Source organism: Vombatus ursinus, unplaced genomic scaffold (assembly GCF_900497805.2).
Source record: "Vombatus ursinus unplaced genomic scaffold, bare-nosed wombat genome assembly UNPS02010769.1, whole genome shotgun sequence".
NCBI classification, from domain to species: domain Eukaryota; kingdom Metazoa; phylum Chordata; class Mammalia; order Diprotodontia; family Vombatidae; genus Vombatus; species Vombatus ursinus.
Genome location: NW_020950547.1, coordinates 3,496,477 through 3,515,325, shown reverse-complemented (window position 1 = coordinate 3,515,325; position 18,849 = coordinate 3,496,477). Strand labels below are relative to the sequence as shown.

Genomic DNA, 18,849 nt, shown 5'->3' with positions numbered 1-18,849 from the left:
TACCATTTTCTTCTCCAGCTCATTTGACAGATGAGGAAACTGAGGCAAACAGGGTTAAGTGACTTGCCCAAGTGCCCACACAACTAGTAAGTGTCTGAGGTCAGATTTGAACCCAGGAAGAGGAGTCTTCCTAACTCCAGGCTCAGCACTGTTTTATTGAAAGGTAAGAGACAATAAATGTATTTCAATATTATATGAAACACACATACATAGCCGTAGCATAGCTTATAAATAACAAAAAGGAAGAACTAAATGAATTGCAAGGAAAAATAGACAATAAAACTATAATAACGGAGTACCTCAATTTACCTTATCAGTCCTAGGCAAATCTAACAAAAATATAGACAAGAAAGGAATTAATGACATAAAAAGAATTTCAGAAAAATCAGATATGATAGATGGTTAGACAGGTAGCAATTAATGAATAGAAATAGAAACAATACAGATTTCTCAACTGTGTATGGCACCTTTACAGAAAGTGATCATTTTAGAAAATAAAAATCTGAAAAATGAGTATAGAAAAGCAGAAATGTTATACAGAAGACTACTGAAAAAAGTATTAAAAGTTAACTGAAGGCTAACTTAATACTTAATATTGAAAACAAAAAAAAATCATTGAATTGATAAAAATAAGAAGTGACTTTTTTTAAAAAAAAAGATAAACTTTTAGTTAACTTGATTAAAAAGATAAAGGAAAACCAAATTAACTGTATAAAAAATGAAACGGGGAACTCACAGCAAATGAAGAAGAAAGAAAAGATATTAACAGAAAGTATTTTGCCCAATCATGTGCAAAAACAACAATTTAAGTGAAATAAATGAATATTTACAAAAAAAATTATATTCAGATTAATAGAACAAGAAATAGAAAATTTAAACAATCCAATTTCAGAGGAAAAAAATGAAAAAGCCATAAATGAACTTCCATTATAGAACATAATATGGATAATTTTGAAAGCTTTTGCACAAACAAATCTAATAAATCTAAGATTAAAAGGGAAACAATTAATTGAGGGGAAATCTTTGCAACAAGTTTTTCTGAAAAAATGTTTTTCCAAGATATGTAAGGAATAAATTTAAATATATAAGAAAAGAGCCATTCTCTAATAAACAATAAATGGCCTAAAGATATGACCAGACCGTTCTCAAGGGAAAAAATCCCAGGCCGCTTATAGACAAATGAAAAAGATGTTCCAAATCACTGCTAATTAGAGAACTGCCAATTAAAGCAATCCTGAGATTCCACTTCACATACAAATGGCAAAGATGATAAAAAATGAGAATGATAAATGAAGAGGGGCTGTGAGAAAACAGGTGCATTGATAGATTGTTGGTGTACCTGTGAATGTGGGTACAACCATTCTGGAAAGCAATTTGGAATTATATACAAAAAGTGTATTGCCAAAGTTATAATAATTCAGGGATGTGATTTATCCTAGCTGCTAAAGATTCTTCCTTGGGGCACAAGATTACTTTCCAAAGAGGATTTCTAACTTAAGCTTGTGACTGTCCTTGTGTTATAGGAGATCTGCACACCATCAGCATAAAGCCCAGATCTTTTTGTAAGGTTAACCAAAGTTAATCACAGGTAAATCTTATCTATTGAGGTCTCACACTGTCTAAGCGTGACCTGCCTCTAATCAATCTCCTCTTACTATTACACCAGATAAACACCTATGAGTTCAATGTATGTTACTTGGGAGGGAGGTTCATTATAATATATATGCCCTATCCCTTATGCCCCATACATCAGAAACCATAGTGATCCCATGGAGGGGGTGGGGGGTGAAGGCAATTTATAGCATGAAGGGAGTGGTGCCATAAATTCAGGAGAGTGTGATTGAGAGTTGGTGATTTTCTATGGAGAGTTTGGTGAATGTAAATTGGATACCTTTAGACATTCCTCTTCTTCACAATTGTCTATAGATGATTGGCACTGAGCTGAGCTTCAGAAGGGAGGTCTTCAAGAAGTGATATAGTCCAAGCACAAGAAGTGACCCTCAGGTAATTGGGGCTTATGTCTTCTGAGGGAACATTATTTTTCAGAGAGTAGCAGAACTCTGCTGTGCACTAAGAAAATCAACACCAAGAAAACAGAGACTCTCCAACAGCCAGCACTGTACCACAGCATCCATATGTAGAACCATTGGTTACAGCAAATGGAGAAATTCTAAATGCTGTGGATAAGTTCACTTACCTTGGCACTATACTTTCTGGGGATATCCACATAGGTGATGAGGTTGATGCACTCAGTGCCAGAGCTAGCTCAGTGTTTAGGAATTTCCAAAGGAAAGTATGAGAGAGAAGAGGTATTAGACTGCCAACCAAACTAAAGGTCTATAGAGCCATTGTGCTGACCTTTTTGCTGTATGCCTATGAAAATTGGACAGTCTACTAGTGCCATGCCAAAACTGAATCACTTCCATTTGAATTTTCTTAGGAAGATTCTGAAGATCACCTGGCAAGATAAGATATAAGACACTGAGGTCCTCTCTCAAGCTGAACTGCCAAGTGTTCAAATTGTACTGCAGCAAGCCAACTCCAGTGGGCTAGCCACATTGTTTGAATGCCAAATGTATGTTTGCTCACAAGATTATTTTATAGAGAATTTACACAAGGCCAGTGCTCACATGGATGTCAGAAGAGGTGGTATAAGGACAACTCTTAAGGTTTCTCTGAAGAGCTTTAGTATCAATTGTGAGATATAGGAGACACTGGCATAGGACTTCCAAGCATAGAGTGCCCACATCAAAGAAGGTGCTGTGTTCTATGAACAAAGTAGAATTGTAGTAGCATGAAGGAAATGTGAGATGAGCAAATGTAGAGACATTTTCACCTCAAATGTTTAAATGAACTATTTATGCTTGACCTATGGCAGAACCCTCTGAGCTCCTATTGGACTGATTAACCACAGTTGAGCACATCGTACCTTGACTCCAACATTACGTTGTCATTGCTCCTATTTGAGTATGAAGGACAAATGACTACAACCTTCAAGTTATCACTGACTCTAAAGGAGGTAAGATAAGACAGTTACGGTTGTCCCCAAATCTTACCAATCCATGACTATGAATACCCTCCCTGTTGATGTACACTTGGGCCAAAAAAAGCCTCAGTGTATTTTAAATTAGTAACTAGCATTTATGTAACATTTACTGTGTTCCAGGCCAGTGCCTGTGCACTTTATAGATATTATCGCATTTGATCCTCACAACAACCCTGGGACATAGGTTCTATTATCATTCCCATTTTATAGGCAAACAGAGGTTAAGTGACTTGCCCTAGGTCACACAGCTGGTAAATGTTTGAAGTTGGACTTGAATTCATACTCCTGACTGTGCCAGCTAGCTGCCTATTTTCTGTATCTCTTTACAGGAACCTATAAATCTTCTGCTTTATCTGCATTTTCCATGAGGTGAAATAAAGGCCGTTCTTTGCTTTTGTTGTGGAGCAACTCCAGGGGAGAGTATGATGCCAAGGAGAGAAACTGGGACCAAGCTGCTAGGACCAGATGCAATTCATGTGAACCCAGAGCCTTGAAAGGGATAGGGTCAAACATTTTACACACACCCTGCTTGATATGCTGGGGTTATTGAGGCATAAGCAGAGGGCATAAGTAGAATGAACAGTTGGCTTTTTCCAGTGCCTTTCTACAGTGTTACTTGGAGTAGTATAGGTTTTACTTCATATTTATAGATATTTGGGCAAGAGCAATGGCTGCCTATGGAAATGTGTTGAATTGTAGCTGAAGAGGTAGAAAAAGTATGGCATTCAACAACTAGCACATCACTCTTCCAATATGCCAGGTGAAGTAAGCCTACTGATTGGCCATGGCTGCAACTCAGAAGAGCATGGAGAAGAGCACATTATGGTATAATGCTTCAGGGCACTCTCTGGGCATGTGTTATGATATATGATATCTTGATGTCCTGAGAAAACTTAAACTAGCAAACAGGTGGTGAGCCACACCATGTAGAGGAAGGGAAATGCCAGGTATTCCTCTAGTCTACAAAATAGATCTAGGACCAGAACCCTGAAAAAGTGATGTGTTACAAAGGGAGTTAGCTGGACTATCCAGTGAAAAGGATGCTAGGAATGTGAGGTCAAGAAATAAGACTCCAAGAAAGGTCAGTCTGCCAGTTGCAAATGGATGGTTGTCACCAGACAATGGCCCAGATGATCCAGGTCATACCTCTGATGAAGAAGAAGTCAGAGCTTCATAATTTCTTTTCTTTTCTTTTTTTTTTACCGGAAAACTTTTTATCGTAGGTAGAATGGGATAGCTGGACACAGTTTAGATGCTTCCAATTTTGTTGGCAACATCTAAAACATCATAGTCTGGAGCAAGTTGGACATAGGCCTTCTCTCCATCAGGCCCGATCAGCATGTTGACCTTGGCCCTGTTGGTGTCATAGAGCTTCTACTGCCTGCTTGATCTGATGCTTGTTGGCCTTGACATCCACAATGAAGACCAGGGTGCTGTTGTCCTCAATCTTCATAGAGAACTCAGTGGTCAAAGGAAACTTAATGATGGCATAGTGATCAAGCTTGTTCCTCCAAGGGGCACTTTTCTGAGGGTATTTGGGCTGCCGTCAAAGTCTTAGTGTCTTGGGTTCCCAGAATGTGGGGAATGTTTGGATCTTCTTTTTTTTTTGTGGCTATGAACACCCTTCAACAGTGCCTTCTTGGCTTTCAAGGCCTTGAACTTAACTTCTGTCTTGGGGGGAGGCGGGGACAACTGCTTCCTTCTTTGCCTTTGGCACCATCTTGGGGGAAAGGCCATAATTTCTTGGGAATTAGGAAAGATGCCCTGTTCTAAGATGGATCTCTGCTTGGGCAGGGAGGAAGGGCTACAACCAGAGTCCTTTCCTTTCCTGCCTCGTACTTCATCTTTTGCAGTCTCAAGGGAATAGAGGCCGACCCAGCCTAATCCATCAGGGGCTGCAAATAGCATCATTTAATCTAAATAGTCCATAGACCCAGAAATGTACTGCAGACCAGTGGGCCTGATGATACTAACTTTACCACATAAGGTGAGGAGAGTACAGGTGCAGAAGGTCAACAAAAAATGTCTGTATTATGTGGCATTTGACCAGGCTGGATCCAGCAAAGAAGACTGAGAAAGAGCAGTCAGATAGGTAGGAAGAGAACCAGGAGAAAGTAGTATCTTGAAATCCTACAGAAAAGAGAGTATTTAGAACAAGAAGGTGATCAACAATTGTCAAAGGCTGTAGAGAAAAATGAGGATGGAGAAAAAGCCATTAACACTGACAATTAAGAGATCATTAGTTTAAATAACCAAATTAATTATAAAGGACATATGAAGAAAGATGCTATTTGCGTCTAGAGAAAGAAATAGAAGTGTGTGTAGAATAATTTTATGTGTGTCTGTGTGTATTTGTGTCTAATGGCAACCATCTCTAGGATGGGGGAAGGAAGGAAAAAAGGAAAAACAAAGAAAAACAAAGAAATTTACCTGATGACTTTATTATATATTTAAAAGGAATAGTAAGTTGTACATAATAGATTTGCAGTTTCATGTGCAATCATCTTTTTTATTACACTGTTATGGAAATGCTTCATAAATTAAAAAGAAAATAAATAAATAAAAAAAGAGATCATTAGTAACTTTGGACATATCAGTTTTAGTTGAACGATGAGGTCAGAAGCCATACTGCAAAGGTGAAGAGGAGAATAAAAGGAAAGAAAGTGGAAGCTTCTCCCTAAACTCCTTAGTGCTAAGTGCCTTCCCCTGGTTGGTTGATTTCAATTTATTCTGTATTTTTCTGGTTTGTACATAGTTGTCTCTCCCATTAGATTGTGAGCTCCTTGAGAGTAAATACGCTTTTTTGCTTCTTTTTGTATCTCCTGTACATAGCATAGTGCCTGGAATAGAGCAGGCACTTATATATGCTTACTGACTGACTTTTGTAAATGACCTTCTAAAAGAATTTATCCACAAAAGGGAGAAGTATAATAATGAAAGTTAGTGAGAATGTGTGGATAAAGCAAGAGCTTTTTGAGGTGAGGGAGGCATGCACTTGTTTGGAGGTATTAGGGAAGCAGCCAGTAGACAGGGAGCAATTGAAAATTTGTGAGAGACTAGGGATGAGACAGATGGCAGTCTGTTGCATAAGATGGTATGGAATGGGATTCCTTGTGCATGTACAGGGGTTTGTCCTGACAAGGAGAAAGGTCACCTCTTCATGTGAGAGAGGGGTGAAGAAGGAAATTGTGGTAGAAGGCTTACAGTTGATGGGAAATGAACAATTCTCTAATAGGAGAAAAAGAAGCTCTGTGGAATGGAACAAGGTTTTTAGCTGAGAAGGTGGGGGAAGGGTGATTGATGGGAGGTTTAAAGATGGATGAAAAGGTTTGAAAAAGCCACTGTGATGTGAGAGAGATAGATGTAAAGGGATTGTTTTGCCATAGTGAGGGATCAGATGAAATTATGTAATATAAACTTGGACTGGATGTATTTAGCCTGGTTTTATTAGAGATGAATGAAGAAAAATGCAAACCTAATTCCCATAACTTTCGATGTGAATGAGTTAAACGATCTAATGTAACTGAGCCGTTCCCACCCATGTGGCAGGGGAATGCAAAATGTCATTTCCCAGAAGCTGATCCCTGACCTCTACCACATGATTGTATCCCTTTTAGGTGATCTGGGCATATATAAAGTTCATACATATTACACTAATATGTTGAAAAAGATTGACAGATTGGATAAGAAAACAACCACACAATCTGTTGCTTACAAGAATATCACCTGAAAAAACAGACATACACAGAATAAAAATGAAGGGTTGGAAAAAAATTTATTTGGATTGATGAATTAAAAAAAAAAGAAGTTGCAATTTTGCTTTTAGGCAAAGCAAAACCAAAAATTTAAACATAAAAAGGAATAAACAAGGAAACAATGTTATGGAACCATAGACAACAAACCAATATCAATATTAAGCATATACTCCAAATGCCTTAGCATCTAAATTTATAAAGGAAAAATTAACTAAACTACAAGAAGATAGAGACAGTAATGTAATAGTGACAAGAGACTTCAATGTCCCTCTCTCACCTTTAGATAAATCTAACAGAAAGATAAACAAAATGGAAAATATAGAACTAAACCAATTCCTGGAGAAACTCTAGCTAGAAAGCTTATGAGGTCTTCTAAATGGGCTGCTAAAGAATGTATCTATTTCTCAGTACCAACCCCCCAACCCCAACAATAATCATCATGGGAAATTGTATTCTCTACATTTTCTTGTCAATTGCAAAATGATGAAAATGGAGTTCATTGTTGGATATCATTTGTGAAAATTTGCTTGTTCTCTATTAAAATCCTCATTGAAGTACTCTCAATTTTTATACAGATGACTTTTGAAAAGATTTTGTATAGATACATTCCTTTTTATGGTATGCTTTCCAGTAGGCATAAACATAATTTATTATCGGTATTTTCTCAGTCACATTTTTTTTTAGTATTAATAACATCCAATATTTTTCCTATGCCTTTGGTATCCTTTCTGCCATGAGATATTCTGTGTATTGATTCAACATCCTTACAATTGTTCTGCCTCCAGGATGACTCTCTGCTTTATACATTTTGTCCTATTTTTAGTCTCTTTAATGCAATTCCTACTTTCCCTATAGGCACATCTGAGACTATGATATTAGGATCCACTGCACTGTGTTGGATGTTGGAAATAATTTGTTACTAGAATTTTTGTAGATCTTTTCCATTTTTTTTCAGTTTTCTGTCTCCCTTCCATTTCCCCCCATAAATGCCCTTGGGATGCTTTTGCTTAACTGCACCCTCTTGCCAAGCTTTCTTTAAACTAGTGTTACCCTCCACTGTTTCTCTCTGCTTTATGAGATAATCCTGCTCATAATCATCCATCATCCTTCTTTAAAAAATTTTGTAAATGATTTTATGTTCTAAACCAATGTCTTCTTTGGTTTACCCTTCAAATTTTTGAAGAATATGGTTTTTTCCCAAGATCTTTTGGTCTTCTTATTGTAGCAATTTAAAGAAGGTAAATTTTAAAATTTTGCTTTTAACTAAATCTAACCTTTGCTCTGGCAGGTTGATGATCTGACAGACAGTTTATTCAGGGATATTTGTTGTTAATTTTTTTTTCAGTTGTGTCTAACTTTTCATGGCCCCATTTGGAGTTTTCTTGGCAAAGATATTGGAGTAGTTTTCCATTTCCTTCACCAGCTCATTTCATAGATGAGGAACTGAGGCAAACAGGGTTAAAGACTTACCCAGGGTTACATAGATGGTAAGTGTCTGAGGCCAGATTTGAATTCAGGGAAAGGAGGCTTCCTGACTTGGGGCCTGGCACTCTATCTACTGCATCACCTAACTGCTCTATTCAAGGATGACATCAATAATTCTTTATCTGCTAAAATATAATCAATTTCATTTTTTCAACGTTATTTGGTACTGACCGTGTCCAGTGCCTACCAAGTCTTGTGTTGAAGAAAATGTTCATATGTAAAGGCACAAAGCTTTTATGTAGTTTACAAGCCTTTGACATCACTTATTTCTTCTTTCTGAGTTATGTTTTCTCATGTTTCTCACCACCTTCACTGTTACCCACCTTTGCATTGAAGTCATCAGAATGTATGATAATTTAATTTGGAAGTTCTTAATCTGTTTTTCATAGAATTTTGTTACCTTTAATCCTTTGCAACTTATTTTGGTACATTAGCTGCAATTATGATAATAGTTATATTTTTATAAATATTTACCATGAGGACTGCAATGTAAGGTGACCAAACAGCCCATGAAATTACATTTCTTCATTTTGAGTGTATGAAATGAGACACAGAAGGGTCATTCAATCAGTCAATAAACACTTACTTTGATTTTTATGTACCAGGCACTATGCTAAGCTAAAAAAAGGCAAAAACATGGTCCCCACTCTAAAGGAGCTCACAGTCTATGGGGAAGACAACATGTAAACAACTATTTACAAATAAGTCATATACATGATAAATGGAAATAATCAACAGAAAGAAACCAGTACCATTAAGGAAGATTGGGAAAAATTTCCTATAGAAGGTAGGATTTTAGCTGGGACTTCAAGAAATCTAGAGCAGCGCTTCTTAAATTTTTTCCACTTGTGACCCCTTTTTGCCCCAGACATTTTTATGCAACCCTGGATATATAGGTATATAATTCAAACATTTACTGATAATAAATCATAAAGAAATTTATTTTAAAACAATTCTTTGGTATACATATAATTTTACCAATCACTAAAGATGAAAGCAAATTTGCCTACTAATGAGATGGATGCACTTTTTTATTTTTACATAAAGAATTAAATCTTGGTGGAATACTTGATACTGCAGGATGTAGAGCATCTTCAAATTTTTCAGAGTTGATTGACATTTTGATTTTATAATTGTCAATACTGAGAATGCTGCTTCACAGAAATACATAGTACTAGATGGCAGAAGCATGTTTAGGGCCATTTCAGAAATTGTTGGAAATTCTGTCCTAATCCTAAGCCAAAATTCATTTAACAATCTTTTAGGAAACTCAAGTTTTAAACTTGTGTCGCTTGATAACTTGGCAAATTCTTCTTGAACTTTTAATGGCAGATGACTAATGTTTTTTATTTCAATTGAGTATGGTTTATGAACCCAACCTAGTTTTTTAGAATTAAAATTTGAAGGGAAGTATTTCTTTTTTTAAAATTTTTTATGAATTTATTTTAATTTTTCAACAATCACTTCCATATGCTTTTGAGTTTAAAAATTTTCTCCCCCTTACTCCCCACCACTCTCCCCAAGACGGCACACATTCTGATATAGGCTATACATATATATTCCTATTAAACATATTTTCACATTAATGATGTAAGAAAAAATTAGAACCAATAGGAGGAACCACCCTAAAGAGGAAACAAAACTCAACAGAAGGGAAAAAAATAGCAATTCAAATTCCCTAGTTCTTTCTTTGGATGTGGATAGCATTTTCCACCATGAGGCCTTTGGAGATGTCTTAGATCTTTGTATCGCTGAGAAGGGTTAAGTTTATCAATATTACTCATTGCATAACTTGGCTATTATTGTGTACGATGTTCTCTTGGTTCTGCTCACTTCACTCAGTATCAGACCATACAAGTCTTTCCAGGTTTTTCTGAAGTCAGTCTGTTCATCATTTCTTATAGCACAATAGTATTCCATTACATTCATATACCACAACTTGCTCAGCCATTCCCCAATTGATGGGCATCCTCTCAATTTCCAATTCTTTGCCACCACAAAAAGAGCTGCTATGAATATTTTTGTATATGTGGGTTCTTTTCCCATTTGTGTGATCTCTTTGGGATATAGCCCTAGAAGTGTTATTGCTGGGTCAAAGGGTATGCACATTTTTATAGCCCTAAGGGAAGTATTTCTGAAAATGCCTCCAAGCACTTCAGATGATCAATTATAATTCCTACAATTAAATTTTTGGGAAGGTTATTTTCAATTACAAAATTGTATCCGTAAACATTTCTAAAGAACCATTTTCCACTCTATTCTTCCATATGTTAACTTTTCTAGTAAAACTTTAAATTTTATCTTTTAACATAAATACGTTACATTTTTTCCCTTGAAGCAACATGTTTAAATCATTGAATTTTTTTCCTTTTTGTCAAGGCAATTGAGGTTAAGTGACTTGCCCAGAGTCACACAAGCAGTGAGTGTTATGTGTCTGAGGCCAGATTTGAAGTCAGGTCTTCCTGACTCCAGGGCCAGTGCTTTATCCACCATGCCACCTAGCTGCCCTAATTATCGAATTTTTTGAAAATATCTGACAAATAACAGTTTTGAAAGCTGTAAGTCATTATGAAAAAATTAACATAATTGAATTTCTGCTCAGTCAAAAATATAAATTCATCTTTCAATTTTAATCATCTGTTGAAACTTTGCCCTCTTGAGAGCCACATGATTCAACATATTTTCTTGCTGCATTGTCATCAGTATTTTTACCATTTAACTACTTATCCATAACTGAAAAATATTTTTGTCCTAAAATATAAATAAATATTGCTAGTAATTTCTCAAATAGATACTAGCTTTAGTTTACAAAATTACATTTGTTTGTGCTTAATTTTTAAAAAATTGACGTTCACATACACATATAGCATTGATGGTGGAGAAATATATGGCTTTTGTCTTTATTGCTGCAATTAAACACTTACGTTTCTACAAAAGAAGGAGATAACAGCAATTTAAAAAATCGAATATTCTAACACAGTACAGTCCGAAGATATGCTACTTTGATACTTACATGCTGAGGAATGAGGTAGGAAAATATTAAAAATCTTTATTTTCTGTAATTAAACTATCATGTTTCTGTAAGAGCAGAAAATTTTGTATATGCAGTAAAAACACTGCAATTCATAACATCATAATAGTCTCGAATCTGAGCCAAGGTGTTTCTGGTGGCTTTTGTTGGTGTTGCGTGGCATGACAGCATGCATGGTGCAAAGTGTGCACATTGTGTGTTCAGAACCAAGGCTGCAGTGAAGTCCTGCGATGCAACATGGGCAAGTGCTGCCAGAAGCACCTTGGATTCATTACACATTTGATTTTGAATTAATTTTTAGTTGTTGTGCGTTCAGAAATCTTTTACTGTTGCCAGACTTTTTGTGACTCCCACATTGAGTTACACAGTTTAAGAAGCACTGAATTGTAGAGTATTCCAGGCAGAGGCTTGTTCAGGTGGTGGTGGCTGTTCTTGAGTTGAATGGTCAACTCAAGTTTATACAGGTACTGAGTGAATTCCAACCCAGGTCCATTGACTCTAAATCAGGATCCCCCCCCCCCCGCCACCCCCCACACTATGTCAATGCTAAATAACTTTGAGTATTTAACTTTTTTTTCCACATTTGATCTTTGATAGCTGCTAATAATCATAACAACTACCATTAACATAGCTTTTAGAGGTTTCACAAAGCACTTTACATGTTATATCATCTGATCCTCACAACAACCTTATGAGATAGGTGCTATTATTATCCCAGTTTTACAGATGAGAAAACTGAGACTAGGGTTAAGTGACTTGACTAGAATCACACAACTAGAAAGTGACTGAGGTAGGATTCGAACACACATCTTCCTGACGCTAGGCATTTTCACCGGTTTTCTCCCATACCTCTCCTGTCCTTTTTCTTCCTTCTGGCTTCCTTAAAATCTCAGCTAAAACTCCATCTTCTTCCTGCTTCTCCACAATCTTAGTGCCTAACTTCTGTTGATTACCTTCAATTACCTTGCGTATATTTTGCCCATAGCTGTTTACATATCATCTTCCCATTAGACTGAGAGCTCCCTGAGAAATGGTTTTGTTTTTTCATTTTCTCTGTATTCTTAGCACTTAGCACGGTACCTGGAACATTTTAATTTTTGTTCAGTCATTTTAGTCATGTCCAATTCTTTGTGATCCCATTTGGGGTTTTCTTGGCAAAGATACTGGAGTGATTTGCCATTTCTTTCTCCAGTTCATTTTATAGATGAGGAGACTGAGACAAACAGAGTTAAGTGACTTACCCATGGTCACACAGCTAGTAATTATCTGAGGCTTGATTTGAACTCAGGTCTTCCTGACTCCAGGTCTGTTGCTCTATCCACTGTACCGCTGAGCTGTCTGGCACATAGTAGGTGCTTAATAAATGCTTGTTGATTTGATTTGACTCCAAGTCCAGAGCTCTATGCACTGAGTCACTTAACTGACTTTTCATATATTTCATATTTTAAAATATCTTGTATAATGCAAGAAAATGAAAACTTATCAAACTACAAAGAGAAAAACTTTATTTGCCAAAACAGAACATCCTGCTTTGTGTGTAATACCATTTATTAGCTTCCACTTTGCACAGTCTTTACATTTTTTTTAAAGAGACTGCATAGTCTTTTCATTTTTTATACAATTGCAGCACTTTCTAGACAAAAGTATGTGCCTTCCTTCACACACTATTGAGGATATGGAATTTGTAAAGTAAAAGACACAGAGTCTCCATGTCTTTGATAAGAGATACAATATAATTCCATTAGTACCAGAGATTCTCCCTCTCTGGAAAGAGAACTTGGTTAAAAACCAACCTACTAAATTTTAATTGAATGAAAGGTTAGGTTCTACCTTAATACACAGCATGAGCAGGTTTGACTCTATAAAGAAATTGGTAAAGTGTAAAGTCTAGTATGGAAGTTGGTAAACAAGGGAGAGGAATATGAATGAATTTGGCTTCCCAGCCAACAATGTAGTGGATCCTGGGGTGGAGTGCTGTCAGGGCATGCTCCATGCTTCAGATGACTGGGTATAAATTTTTTTTGCCTCTTGATAAGAAATAGTTCATACTTTTGCAATCTGAAATAGAAAGAAAATGGAGATAACAGATATGTATGAGTGTATGAATGGAAAAATGAATGAAAGAGAAAAATTACACATTTTCTTTTTAGAGTTATCTGACTGACTTATAACTTTTGAAGTAGTGTTCTCCATGGACTTCCCTGATTTCCAGAGGGACTGGGTTCCACAGATTCTTTATTATGTCATTCGTATTATCAGGAGAGAGGATGAGTGTTCTAAAGTTGCCTGGTTCTATGATAACCACCTGAACACCAAAAAGAGCAATTTCTCTTCTGAAACACAGTTAGGGAAGTAACCAGATTAACCACAGGCTCTTGAAACAAAGTGCATTCAACTCAGGCAAAGGTAAAGGCAAAAGCACTTTTATGCACTTTTAATGCAAGTTTAGGAATGAATATAAAGCATTAACTTCTAGGACAGCTCCAGAGATGGATCAAAGATGGCAGCCTTACTATCTTTCCCAGAAGTTCAGTGGCATGACTTCAGCCACTTTCATGGCCATTGGAATAAATGGTTTTCATCTGCTCATTTCAATGATAGAAGTCTTCACATGCTTGAGGTAGACATCACCCAACTCTCCAATGAGTTTGAGGCCTGTTGGTTACCCTCACCTGGTTTAGGCCATCTGCCTGGATATTTTACAAGGTGTGGCTACTATGCATGCTATAGTTTCTTGGAGCAATAGGTGAGAGTTAGATGAAAGCTGGGCACCAAAGGTGGATGAACAGCCCTGTAAAGGGCTTGACAGCCCTCACACCAGAGGTACAAGTCTTCCTGGAACATGCCATGGGCTCCTTTTTTGCAAGTACCATCAAGTTGGGTAGCTAGGTGGCATAGTGATAGAGTTCTGAGCCTGGAGTCAGGAAGACTCATCTTACTGAGTTCAAATACAGCCTCAGATATTTACTAGCTGTGTGACTTTGGGTAAGTCACTTAACTCTGTTTGCCTCAGTTTCCTCATCTGTAAAAATGAGCTGAGAAGGCACATCTTTGCCAAAAAATACCCCAAATGGGGTCACGAAGAGTCAGACTCAACTCAACAAAAACAGCAACAACAAACCAAGAAGCCAGGTTTAAAGAACTAAAAAAAACCCCTCAGAACCAGGGTGATTGGTTTACAAACTATTAAAACTAAAACAATAACAACAACAACAACCAAAAACAGATGTTTTCCATTGCATTCAAGTGCCTATGAATACAGCACTCCTTCCTCTTACCTCAGGCTGTCTGAAAAAGCTTCTACACCATACTTGGAGATGCACTATCCTCCACCAAAGACTGATAATCTTCCTGCCACACTAGAAACATTGGCCACTCTTCCCTGTGCCTTTCTCACCATTGGGAGCATACTGAGGGTCACCTCGATCAGCCCAATCAGGCTCACATCTAAAATCTTGATGAAATCCTTTTTCTTGAGCCACTCATTGGGGAATGTGGGTAAACCAACCTCTGCATTGTTCACCAAACCGCAGAGGCCTAGGGAGAAAAATAGAATTTGTTTGAAATAGGAATCATGCTTATTCCCACATTACACAAACCCACACTCAACTGCACCAAGCCAATAGGAAAAGACTGCATTGGAGGCAGCTAGGTGGCGCAGTGGATAGAACTCTGGAGGAGCTCTTGGAGTCAGAAGGACCTAAGTTCAAATCTGGCCTCACACACTTGACACTAGCTGTGTGACCCTGCGCAAGTCACTTAACCCTAATTGCCTCACCCCAAAAATAAATAAATAAATAAATGGAGGAAAAGACTACACTGCTCCAATCAATTGTTCTCTTGGTTCTGTGGGTAATTCATTTTAAAGTATCTTTTTAAATTCTCTTAAAAAGTAATGAACATGCACTCTTTTTGTAGTCCCAAAGCTTAGCACAGTGCCTGGCACATTAGGCTCTTAAATGTTTATTATTGATGAGATGACTGGTTGCTTCCATTGGTGCCACCACTAGTTCTGAACAGCAGGAACTTGTAAGAATCCTAGTTTGTAGGGGCCACAGGTGTGGACAAAAAGGAACTCTTTGCCAGAGCATGCCCCTCTAGCACTCCAGCCTTTGCCCACCTCTTCCACATAGGGCTCAGTAAGAGGGGGCTCAGTGAGACCTCGTTCTGTTTTTTTTTTGAGGATTCTCTTCTGCTGCTAACATCAAAGATCATGACTTTTGGGTAAAAGTTCATTGGCTGTGCAGATACCCTCAGTTTCCTGAGTTCCCCTTAATACATGGAGTGAACAATGCTTACTACCTGGCCAGAAGGTAGGTGAAGAGTTACTCATAGTACACATGCAATTTGGATTTGCTTCAGAGGTCTTCTTTGAACCTCTGTACTAGTTTGGATGTCTAGGCACCAATGTTTTTCTTCTTCAAAATTTGTCAATAATTATGGTATCAATCTTCTACTTCACAGCATTTATCAACAGTGTCCATGTTTATACTGCTCCTCTTTATTCCCTCTCAGCCAAGGTAGAGTCAATAGATTAAAAATACGCAACGATGTATTTAGATGGGGCTAGGTAAAGAGTACAAGCTATATTAGAAATTTATTACAGGCCACTCTTATGCTTCCTTCCCTGTTCCCACTTAATTGGATATTGCTTCAGATTATGAGTGGGTCGGTTTTATTCGGATTTCAATTAAAGTCAACAAATATTAATTTAAAAAAAAGTTCTATGCTCCTAATATCTTGCTAGTAGAGCTTGCCTTTGGGGAGGAATTGAGATTGGGGAGGAAGGACAACTTGGGCTCTCTCAGCATATACTATTGGAGAAAGACAGACCAAAACAAAACAGTCCCTGATCTCAGGGAATCTTATATTCTACTGGGGGATACAATGTATACACAGATAAGTAAAGACAAAGTCTTTTCAGGTTCTGAGAGAGCCGCAACATGGAGGTGGTGGTAGGAATCTGGAAATCCTTCTGTAGGAGGTGGCCACTGAGCTGAATGGGGTTTGGGGTTATGAAAAGGAGAGGTGATTGGGAGGAGGGTTCTAGCAGTGGGAAATAGCTAAAAACCCAGAGGCAGGGAGATTGAACGTCATGTACAAGGAACAGCAAGTGGGTCAGTATGGCTGAAAGGTAGAATGTGTAAAGGGAACTAAGGGGCAATAAGAACACCTGAAAGATTAGATAGAGCCGGATTGTGACAGCCTTGGAGAAGGAGAAATTTAACTTTTAGACAGAGTTCAGAGGCTAATTCTTTTAGCGCAGAGAATCCTTTCTGTTGACCACAACCTTCACTTAAGCCTGTCCTACAGCTTTTGGACGGCATGTATCCCAAAAGAGAGTACTTGGTCATCTCAAAAGAGTACCTCTTTCCATCCCCACCCCTTAATTATTCTCCCACAGGTGTAGTTCAATTTATGAACTGCTAGGAAAGCCACTGAAAGCTTATTTTGGCCAAGGGAGTTACTTTTTAAAGATAATGGTTTTAAAGAAAATTAAATTTTACAGGAAATTTTGTAAGAAAGGATTTACTGAAGGGTTCCTTTTAAAAATTCTTCTTAGCAAAAATCCTTTTGGAATGTTAGATAGGGAGACACATATTTCTCTGCTTTACTTGGTGGCTCCAACTCAACCTGTATTTGTATTCCCTTCTTAGTCGCTGTCCCTTCCTAGGGAGGTGTAAGACCCATTTTATAAAGACGAAAGTATTAAGGACAACCAAATTAGTGGATACTAGGCTCTACCTTTATCTCCCACTCATTCCTTCACCCACTGAGTTGCTGCGGTGATGCTCTCAGTCTTAGTTACATCCAGAATTACTGTTTCAAGCCTGTCCGAAGTGTTCCTCTTCAATTCCTCTGCCCCGTTCTCTGTCAGGCAAGAGGCTATAACCCTCAGGCCCTGAAGATCCAGTTGCTTAGCCAGCAGGTTTCCAAACCCAGAGTCACAACCTGTTATGAAGACATATTTCTCTGGGAGGTTTTGGACCACTTTCTTCTCCCAGTGCCAGCAAAAAACATAGTACAAGCAGACAAGGACAAGCAGATAAAGCCACATGGCAGCAGTCTCTTCCTTGCCCTAAAAGAAAAAGAGGACACTTTCTAGAAAGATATCTCAGTTAAAGACATTCTGTGATCTAGAAGTAGATCCTTTGAAGCTCAGTGCTTCATTGAGAGATTACTTTACCTAAAAGCTATTGAGCTTGGCTAGAAAACTTCTTGTGAAATATTAATCCATTCATTGTACATTGTGAATGACATCATGGTGACTGATTCCTGCACTTCCTTTTGGAGGAGCTGAAAGAGATTTTAAATAATAGAATTTCCCAACCTCTCAACAAGCAGCTGCATTGAAGTCTTAACAGAATTGATGGTTTCTAAGATGCCACTGATTCTTAAGCAGAGTTTTGATTGATTGTTTAAAATTAAAGAAACAACCAAAACTGTATGGATTTTACTTGGGATGCTGAAGTTATAGTAACCCACCCTTGGTTTTGAACAAATTCTATATCTACTCAGTTAAAGTAATTTAATAAAGGCCATATTCCAAATCAGTTGACCTTTTCTTTGTGGCTAAGACTTTCATCCACTTGTATTACTTACTGAAGGATTAATGTGTAAGATCTTCCCTACCCACAGCCCAAGCCAAGGTACGAGGAACTTCCCCAACGTTTTGTTCTGCTATTTGTTTCAACCCAGACCCACCTTGGGGAACTATTCCTTGAAAAACAAGTCCTGAGGTAAACATCCAGGGACTTGGCCGGTTCCTGGGTCTTGATCTGAGACATTTTTGATACAACAAAGATTGTTCTTGAAGTTGAAGAGTTTCGGCCAAAACTCTCAGGTCCTTAGGATTAATCATCTATTCCCTGGCTCCCTGCCTTCTTTGTGTAAGGATGATAAAAAGGGTCTTTCTTGGGAAAGTGACTTTGGGAGTCTCCTGCGGAGACTCTGCCGTAGGGACTTTCCCAACAGAGACCCTGACGACTATGATACAGGACTCCCCCAGCCAGATGTTCAGGATTTGGTGCTTCCTTGGATTGGTGATGTATTTCTTCTTGATCTCTCTATCTTTCTGTTAATAGTCTTTGCTTCTAAGATTGCATAATCATATGTAACCACATTTATGTACATGCATGTTTATGATTATTATTAAATGATTTATAAGTGAGGAAAAGTGTGAACATGTCTTTGTGGGTACAGATCTGAACCCGTGAAACAAATTATAAGTGCTGCGCAGCCTGTACCATCTTACTGTTACACTTAACAAAGCTCAAATGGATCATTTAAAAATAATTTCATGGTAAGTTTAATTTAGAACATCTCCTGACCTACTACATTTTCATTTCTCTGAGTAAATTTCTGCTCTTTAAATTGATCTTCCTTCACAGAAGTCGAAGTGGATGACCTTAGGTAATTGTGTCATGCTTTCAGTGATTCCAAACTGCTCCCTGATGTCAAAGCTTACCTTTTTTTTTTTAAAACATTGACGCTCTTCTGGTGATGCTTCTACTTGTAAGACCTGGGTTCTG

General features: G+C 37.7%; 1 pseudogene; it reads right to left on the bottom strand.

Annotated features, from left to right (window-relative positions):
• Positions 1-13,148: 13,148 nt before the first annotated feature.
• On the bottom strand, positions 13,149-17,375 carry LOC114037961 (annotated as a pseudogene).
• Between the last annotated feature and the right edge of the window lie 1,474 nt (positions 17,376-18,849).